This window comes from Myotis nattereri, assembly GCF_964212035.1.
Source record: "Myotis nattereri genome assembly, chromosome: 5".
NCBI classification, from domain to species: Eukaryota; Metazoa; Chordata; class Mammalia; order Chiroptera; family Vespertilionidae; genus Myotis; species Myotis nattereri.
The window spans coordinates 58534668-58544438 of record NC_138080.1 but is presented as its reverse complement, the minus strand read 5'-3'; positions in this window follow the sequence as shown (position 1 = coordinate 58544438).

Sequence of the window (9771 nt, the reverse complement as noted above, 5' to 3'; positions counted from 1 at the left end):
CAAATATAATTAATTACTTAGATTAGTCACTCACACTCATGTATATAATGTATTTGTCTTAATCATATTCATCTTAAAATTTTGCCATCATTGAGCACATTAAAAAATGAATTATAGACACACAAAAAAGAATGAGCTACAAATTCAAAAGAAATTTCTATTTAAAAAATTTGAGCATTGACAACATAACTGTTTTCTATAGAGAACCCCCCCACCCCCCCCCCCCCGCCACACACACACACTTTGAATATTTATGTTATAGTATTTTTAAAGTCATATATTTTATACCAATCAATTAGCAAATATTTATTAACTATGCTAGAAAAATAATATGGCTTAACGAAAAGATATTGGCCTTTTGAGACAGATTAATTTGCTTTGCTACTGATTCTATTATCCTGAGAAATTATTTAACTTTTGAGTTTCAGTTTCTTAATTTGCAAACTGGAGATGATAATGCCTAATTTACAAGGTTGGTTGTCATGATGATTAATAGAGATGAGTTACCCCCAAACATCTAGAACTCAAAATGTATTATAGGACAGTTGCTTTAAGAAGGCCTTTCATTTTGGCCTGAAAACAACCCTTTCTAGTTAAGAACTATCATCTCCATTTTGCAGACAATGAAACTGGGTGTCAGAAAGATTAAGTAACTTGTTCAAGTTTCCACAGCCATTGACCAAACAATCTGTTGTGTTTAATCACTACACGATACTCCAGCTGATGCATGCTAGGTTTGTGGGCAACCCAGAAAAGAAAAAGACACTGGTTTTCCTTATGGTGCTCAGAGTCTTCGCCCCGCCAGCCTGTGTGGCTCAGTTGTTGAGCATCGACCCATGAACCAAGAGGTCACTGGTTTGATTCCTGATCAGAGCACATGCCCAGGTTCCAGGCTTGATCCCAGTAAAGGGTATGCAGGAGGCAGCCAATTAATGATGTTTCTCTCTCATCAATGTTTCCATCTCTCTATCCCTCTCCCTTCTTCTCTCTCAAAATCAATAAGAACATATTTTTTTAAAAAAAAAATTAGAATGTTATTCAGTTTCTATTTGTGAATGCTGGGTTTCAGTCTTTCTGGGGAAGGTTAGATGGAATTGGAATCCAATTATACCATTTAATTTGCCTGGAAACATGATAAGTCTATGTTTTAGCTGAGCTCCAAGAAATAAGGAGAGAGAAGGATTCTACCTCTTTGCCTGTAAATACTATCTCTTTAAGAAACCCAGAAACTATTTTGTTCCCATTACCAGGCTTGACTCACCTGTGCTGAGAAACACCTGTATGCCTTCAGGGTAGTTTCTTTTGAACACCTGTATAAATTAAAATTTGCCTTTAGGGATTCCAAAGTTGCATTAAAGCAGAGGGTCTCCACAAATCAGCTCTAGCTGTTCTCAAATGGCAGAGGCCTACGACAAGGGTTTTAAAACAGCCCTCCTATTTCATCTGTACAAGCCATTCACCAATGTTTATCGATTACCTACTTTGGGCATAACATCATCCATGTGTCTTTGGGGATCATCAAGGAAGTGGACGCACGATCCATACTCTCAAAAGCCAGCTACCCATCTAGCTGGGGAGGCAGGTAAGTTGGATTTATCAGTTTTATACTGAGTATACTCTTGGAGGTGGACGCCAGGATGTTAAAGCCACAAATCCCAGTTTGACAAACATTCAGTTCAACAAACTTGTATTTTATGGTTTATCACCATATCATTCATGGCACCTGTCAGTGAGGGTTAACATATGAATGGCACAGTGTCCCTCCTCACTGGGCTGCTGCCAGAACATAGAGTGACTTTTAACAGAGGAGATGGAAATCTCATCCAAATCCCTTTGAGTGGGGCTTACAAAAATGTGTCCCTGTTTGGCCAGTTAGAAAAAGCAGTTCTAATTCTTTGAGCCAGGTACATAGGGTTGTCTTAGCATTGGAACTGTGCTGCCTCAGGTTGTTGCTATGACTTTTGTTAACCTCTTGGACTTCCTTCAGATTCCCCAGTCCCCGTGCCGTGCTTATTATTTCAAGAGAAAAAGGTATCTCTGTGTTTTCCACATCTTGTTAGATATGATGGCAGAAGATCTAAAGGATTTGTCATAAGAAGCCCAGGGCAGTTGGAGGGGTTTTTGCCAATTTGTGCATTTCAGTGCTATGACTTATGGGCAAAGACAAGAGGGTTAGAGTACCTTAGAGCAAACACACAATTCTCCAGTGACCCCTCTGGCAATACATCAAAGGCTCAGCAATGTACCCCCAGGCAACAAATCGAGGCCAGCCAGAGCGGATGGGGGAGCCACTGCTGTGCTCAGCTTTTAAAAATACCTGCACTACCGTGTGTGGCCACTGGCCCTTGCTTAAGTGCATTTGCTGACTCCAAACTGGGCCCCCTTGACACTCAGCCTGGACCTGTCCTGAGGAGTGCCTCTGGGGAGTTCGCTATGATTGGCAAAACTTTCTTTTGAGTCAGGGTGTAACCAGGGTGTTCTCATAACTGACTTCAAATAAATGGAAGCTTAATGCTAAGAATCTCCAGCCCTTTTTACAAACCTTGTTATAAATTACCTAGGATTTGTTGCGACTACCAATTTTACTAAATTTCTATCTTGAAAATAAACTTTGTTTTGTAGTGTCATCATGTTTGGTTAGAAAATAATTGGCTTTCTAGCCCTCTTTTAAAACTAGGATCCAATAGCTATGTGGAAAGCATGAGATTTGACCCTTTTTGTGTGTGCACAGTCATGCGCCGTGAATGACAGGGGTATGTTCTGAAAAATGTGACATTAGGCAATTTCATCATTGTGTGAACATCATGGAATGCAGTTATACAACCTGTGTGGCATAGCCTACTGCACACCTAGGCTCTTATTGTCTAGCCCAGTCGTGGGCAAACTGCAGCCCGTTTGAAATGAATAAAACTATTGAAAAAAAAGACCGTACCCTTTTATGTAATGATGTTTACTTTGAATTTATATTAGTTCACACAAACACTCCATCCATGCTTTTGTTCCGGCCCTCCGGTCCAGTTTAAGAACCCATTGTGGCCCTCGAGTCAAAAAGTTTGCCCACCCCTGGTCTAGCCCCATGGTCAGCAAACTGCAGCTCGCGAGCCACATGCGGCTCTTTGGCCCCTTGAGTGTGGCTCTTCCACAAAATTCCACATGCGGGCGCACACGTACAGCACGATTGAAACTTCGTGGCCCATGCGCAGAAGTTGGTATTTTGTGGAAGAGCCACACTCAAGGGGCCAAAGAACCGCATGTGGCTCGCAAGCTGCAGTTTGCCAAGCCGCAGTTTGCCAACCACTGGTCTAGCCTATTGCTTCTAGACTACAAGACTATACAGCATGTGATTGTACTAAATACTGTAGGCAATTATAACACAACTAGAGGCCCGGTCCACAAAATTCATGCAAGAGTAGGCCTTCTTTCCCCCGGCTGCTGGCACCAGCTTCCCTCTGGCATCTGGGACCCAAGCTTCCCTCCGGCTGCTGGCAGGCACCTAGGACCCAGACTTCCCTCGCAGCCCCGTCATCCGGAAGGTTGTCTGGAAGGACGTCTGGTCTAATTAGCATATTATACTTTTATTATTATAGGTGGTAAGTATGTATCTAGACATATCTAAGTATAGAAAAGGTAGAGTAAAAATGCAGTATAAAAGATAATTATGGTATAGCTATGTAGGACGTTTACCATGAATGGAGCTTTCAGTACTGGAAGTTTCTCTTGGTGAGTGAGTGGTGCCTGAATGTGAAGGCCTAGGACATTACTGTGCACTACTGTAGACTTTATAAACACCACACTTAGGCTACACTAAATTTATTAAACAACATGAGATTAAATCAAGTACAGGAGAAAATGATGCAAATAAGAGTTACAGTAAACATGAGATGGATGAGGCTGCTGCTGGTGTAACAGTGTACTGTTGTACAGGAAACTTGTTTCATAAGTAGAAAGAGCACGCTCTAAAATAACAATGAAAGAGTATAGTATAATAGATACATAAACCTGTAGCATAGCCTTTTATTATCATTACCAAGTGTTATGTACTGTACATGCTGCACTTTTATATGACCGGCCCAGTAGGTTTGTTTACACCAGCATCACATGAGTGATGCGTTGTGCTGCGACGTTAGGATGGTTATGATGTCACCAGGTGATAGGAACTGTTCAGCTTTGTTATAATCCTATGGGGCCACTGTTACAAACTCAGTTTGTCGTTGACTGAAATGTCGTTGTGCAACACATGATTATACTTGTTTATTTGAATCATCCTTCACTAAGTAAATAATAATCTCATCAAATGAGAAGGATAATTTAGGCTCTTAAAAGAGAATTAGGTTGTTTGTTGGAGCAGTGTTTGTAGGAGTGGGGAAATTGGAGGTAACCTGAGGATCTGCTGCCAGGTAGTGAATTCACCCTGAGGAATACTGTGCCTAGGTGAGAAACAATGACGTAAATGTACACATAACAACACAGTTGGACCTAAAACTTGTAGTGCTTCATGGGAAAAGAAGCTATATATGTATTACAAACATTAAAATGGTTGCCTATGAGGGAAGGAGAGGAAAGGGAATGGAGTATGAAAATGAGGGAGGATAAATGGCATAGAGCAGGACTTGCACAGACCAGGGATTAGGTGGATCTTCTGTTCCTGAGGATCAACAGCAACCATGAAAACCCAATGAGTTGCCTACGCTTCTCCACTGGAAAGTCTCAGAGGATATGAAAGAAGTTCCAGGAAGCCGTATTGAACAAGCTTTGTCATTCAAGTCTTCTGATCAGCAAAGTTGGAGAAGCATTGCTTTAAGGTCTAGAGCAATTATTAGAGTATTTGATAACAACCTCTTTTGGAAGTGAGAAAGCTGTGGGGGCCAGGGACACCCATGAGGTAATATCTGGTTGCTGCCCTCAATGAGCTAAGACCAGCACACCAAGAAAAAAATGTAGAATGAGTGTGTAGAAAGAAGCTCATTCTAACTGTAGGGGCAATTTAAAGACGGGAGATACTGGAGTGCATGGAACATTTGGGGAAAGCCTCAAGCAGGTCCTGGGAGGTCTAATATTGTTTGTAGGATGGGTAGTATGAACAGTCAAAAGGGGGCATTTTGACATTCCAGGAAAAACAATGTTGAGCCAAGTTTCAGCAGTGGGAGCCAGCACAGTGTAGGCAGGATGCAATGAGATACTCAACATGCAACATGAAGGATGTGTTTTGGGTTGGCATGAGAAATGCAAATGAACAGAAAGGCTGAGGAAAGATTATGAAGGATTATAAAACCCAGGTGTGGTGGGGGTTAGGTTTAGACTGGGCCCAGATGAACAATACTTAGAGATCACGTAGAAGAAAGAAATCCAAGGAGGGAATTTGAGGAAGTATAGCCAGAGAGGGGAACCCAGAGGAGGGAATTTCCAGAAGGTGGGTGGACTATTTGGAGTGTTGCTGAAATGTCAAGTAGGAATAACAAGTTCACCTGGATTACACATAAATCAATCAAGATGCACTGATGGATGAGCAGGCCAGGTAGAATCTCCAGTTTTATTTTAAAGTAAAAAGATCAGTTGTGGTTATGTAATTTTAAGTGAAAAAGTTTGCCTTTCAGAGATCACAATGCAATGTAGTACACTTTGAACAACAAAAATTTCACGGACTACATCAAACCAGCTGCTGAATTTGATCCCCCTGCCTCCTTGGGCACATGGAAGTGTGTCAAAATAAAAAAACACAACGTGACTTATTTACCCAAAATAGTTTATGAAAAATTAATTTAAAAAATGTGGGGAAATGTACAAAATGAAACAGCGAGTTCAACAAATTAACCAGACAACAGATATTATTCCATTCTTGTGGTTGCCGCACCGGATGTGACAAATGCTAATCAGATGGTAATTATTGTGTGACACAGTTATGCTGGGAAACCCTGAGAGCTATGTTAACTTCTTTGCTAACTGAAAACCATCTTTCTGTTACTTAATTCAGCAAAGTGACGTTCTGGACAATTATAACCTGTCGCTGACCAACAGCCATGGCCAACCTCAGGACAACACTCCTCCTGTGAAATGGAAGACAAAGGAGTGCAAGCCCAACTTAACACATTAATATGCGTGCACACGTGTAAGGCTCATTCCTTCTCGTGTGTTTTGCAAAGTTGTGTCTTTCCATTGCACCCCAAAGATGGGCCATTTTAAATATGTAGACTGTCACAGGTCTCCTAAAAGTCTTACATTCAAGTTCCTAACCCACAGTACCCCGGCATTGGCTGTATTTACAGATAGGGCCTTTATGGGGGTGAGTAAGTTAAAATGAGGCTGTTAGGGCAGGCCCTAATCCAATTTGACTAGTGTCCTTATAATAGAAGGAGACACACACAGAGGGAGGGTCATGCGAAGACACAGGGAGGAGACATCCATCTACAAACCAAGGAGAGAGGTCTTCTCAGAAATCCACCCTGCCCACCCATTGATCTTGGATTCCAGAATGGTGAGAAAATAAATTTCTGTTGTTTAAGCTACTTAGTTTATAGGGCAGGGTGGGGCGAAAATAGGTTTACAATTGTGAGTACGTGAAAAAGTTTATTCTTGTATTATTATTCATTAATCATTGTATTATTTTCCATGTGAACAACTGCAAACCCACTTTTGCCCCACCCTGTATTTTGTTATGGTAACCCTAGCAAACTAATGTATATGTGAACTTAGATTTTTCCTTAAAGAAACTAAATGTATCCAGATGGTCTGCCTCCCATAAAGCCTGTTCAAGTCTTTCACTTTAAGGATAATCTAAATTTTCAAATATTTGGAAGAGAAATTCAAATTCATTTTCCTTTTTGAAAAATGTTTATTCAAAAACTTGATACAGCCAATTATGTCATTTTAACTGCAATTTGTACAGGCATTTGAAGTATTAAAAATGCTTATAAACAAAGTTAGATCCCTACTGTATTTGTCTGTTAGGGCGGTCATAAAAAGTACCACAGAGTGGGTGGCTTAAGCAACAGAATTAATTTTCCCACAGCTCTGGAGGCTGAAGTCCAAGATCAAGGTGTCAGCAGGGTTGGCTTCTGATGAGACCTCCTCCTTAGCTTGCAGATGGTGCTTCCCCGCTGTGTCCTCACATGGCGGTTTCTTTGTGTGTGCATGCTCTGCTTATATCTCTTCATCTTCTAAGGACATCAGTCCTATGGGATTGTAGCCCCACCCTTATGTCCTCATTTAACCTTAATTCCTCTTTAAAGGCCCCAACTACAAATACAGGTCAGCGCCTTCATATATGAATCTGGAGGGGGGCACAATTCAATGTTACTTTTCTTATAAAAAAAATCTATTCCAGAGTGATTGAGGGCTTTAATATGAAAGACAAAACTTCAAAACTCACTAAAAGTGAACATAGATACAAAGCAACAGTTTTCAGACATTGGACATCAGGCAGCACAGGTCAGCAATCCCTGAGAGAATGGAAACTAATGAAGTGAGCCCTGGAATTACCCCAATTTAGTGCTTTAAGAAAGTTTCCAGGCTGCAGTGCCGGGAGGAGGAACCCAAACAGAGTCTGGTGGCTCCCACAGTTAAGGAGACAGAGTTAGGAAGTCAGGGAGGCTGAGGCAGCTGAAATTGCAGGGCAGAGGACCAGAAACATTGCTGCACGTAGAGGAGAGACCTGTGTAAACAGAGCTCCGGGGATATGCAGAGGTTTCCCCTTGAATCTTCAGCTGATGCTGCAGCTCGATCAGCTCAGGCCTGTGCTGAGAGCCAGGGAAAGGAGCATCACAAAGGAGCAGTTGGAATAACCTCCAGAGATCACTCAGGGCTAATGCAGCCAGAATGGAAAAACCTCGTACTGCCAGGGCAACAGAGAGCTCACTCAGAAAGGTATTGCTTCAGAATGGGGCCCAATTAACCCGGGGCGAAAGGCTGCTCTGGTCCCACCTAAACAAGCCTGAAAGCAAGCTTTGAGAAGATCCAACTGTTTCCAAGTAGCTTAACTGCATCCCAGAACAAAGTTCAAGAATCCTTAAAGAAGTAGATAGCCAGTGTGCACAATGTGAAAATTCATAATGTCTGGCGTCCAATCAAAACTTCCAGGCATGCAAAGAAGAAGGAAAATTTGCCAAAGAAGAAGGAAAATCTGATCTACAATGAGGAGAAAATTCAATCAATAAAAACAGACCCAGTGAAATACATTACAGAATTAGTGGGTAAGGATGCTAAAACAGCTATCATAAACATACTCCAGAAGTCTTAGAAAGTAGAGGAAAACATGAGCATGTTAAGAGTCTTGAAAGAGAGAAAAAAAAAAAAGACCCAGGTAAAACTGCTAGAGATAAAAAATATATATATAATATTTGAGATGAACAATACACTGGATGGGATTAACAGAGATTAGATACAGTTTTAAGACAAAATTAGTAATTTTGAAGGCATTAATAAAAACTATCCAAAATGAAACAGAGAGGAAGGGGGGGGGGGAGTGGAGAACAGAGACTTGTGGTGATCATTTTGCAATGTATACACATAGTGAATCATGTTGTACATCTGAAACATATATAATGTTACGTGTCAATTATACCTCAATTTTTAAAAAATCAACAAAAGTTCCAGTGGGTTCTTTTTTGAAGCCCTTAAGACAATCATTAGAAATTGCAAATACAGAGGACCTGACTGTAATGCACTCATGAAAAGACAGCAATTTGTATTTAACTGAGGGAGAGAGAGAGAGAGAGAGAGAGAGAGAGAGAGAGAGAGAGAGAGAAGATTGGAAGTGGTACATGTTTCCTACTTATTCAGAATAGACTCCAGATGATTTAATTCCCAATCACTGATGATTTTAGAACTGGAACAACTCACAGAGGTCATCTTATCTATTTCCTTTGTTTATAAATACAAGAACTAAGAACCAAAAAGTTAACCAAGTTAACCAACTTGTCAAGGAGGACATAAAATGCTAGTTACAAATTGTCACTAGCATTCGAGTTCCTTGATTTCTAGTCTAGAGAGCTTTCCAACAAATCAGAGGAGGGAAAAAAAATCTTTTTTCTTCCCCATACATCCCTATACCCTAGGGTACTCCCAACAAACAAAATTATTTACCAAAATACTTAGCTCAGAGAAGAGCCGTGAAAACGTAAGTGTGTTGAGGGGATTAAGAACAGTCTGGTTTAACTGGTGTATGAGGTTTGGTTGAGGAACTGAGAGAGCAGTGGTCTCAATGCCTGGTCTGGGGACCTGGGGTCCTTTCAAAGAGTCTGTGAGGGCCCAGCTCTTTTCCTCATTCATAAAGATATGTCATTTGCCCTTTCACACTCCTTTTCTCTAAGTACATGATGGAATTTTCAAGAGGTTACAAGACCTGTGAAATCACAACAGATTGAATGCAGAACAGATACGCGAATACAGCTGTCTTTCATTTAAGTCAGATTCGAGAGATTTAAAAAAATGAAACAATGCCATTCTCCCTATAATTTTTAGTTTTAGAAAATAGGTGGGGCCCTGACCGGTTTGGCTCAGTGGATAGAGCGTCAACCTGCGGACTGAAGGGTCCCGGGTTCAATTCTGGTCAAGGGCATGTACCTTGGTTGCAGGCATATCCCCAGTAGGGGGTGTGCAGGAGGCAGCTGATCAGTGTTTCTCTCTCATTGATGTTTCTCACTCTCTATCCCTCTCCCTTCCTCTCTGTAAAAAAATCAATAAAATATATTTTTTTTAAAAAAAGAAAATAGATGGATTTTTTTTCATAAAATGTGTTGTTTACACTAGCATCTAATGGGTTTGTTATTTTAAATA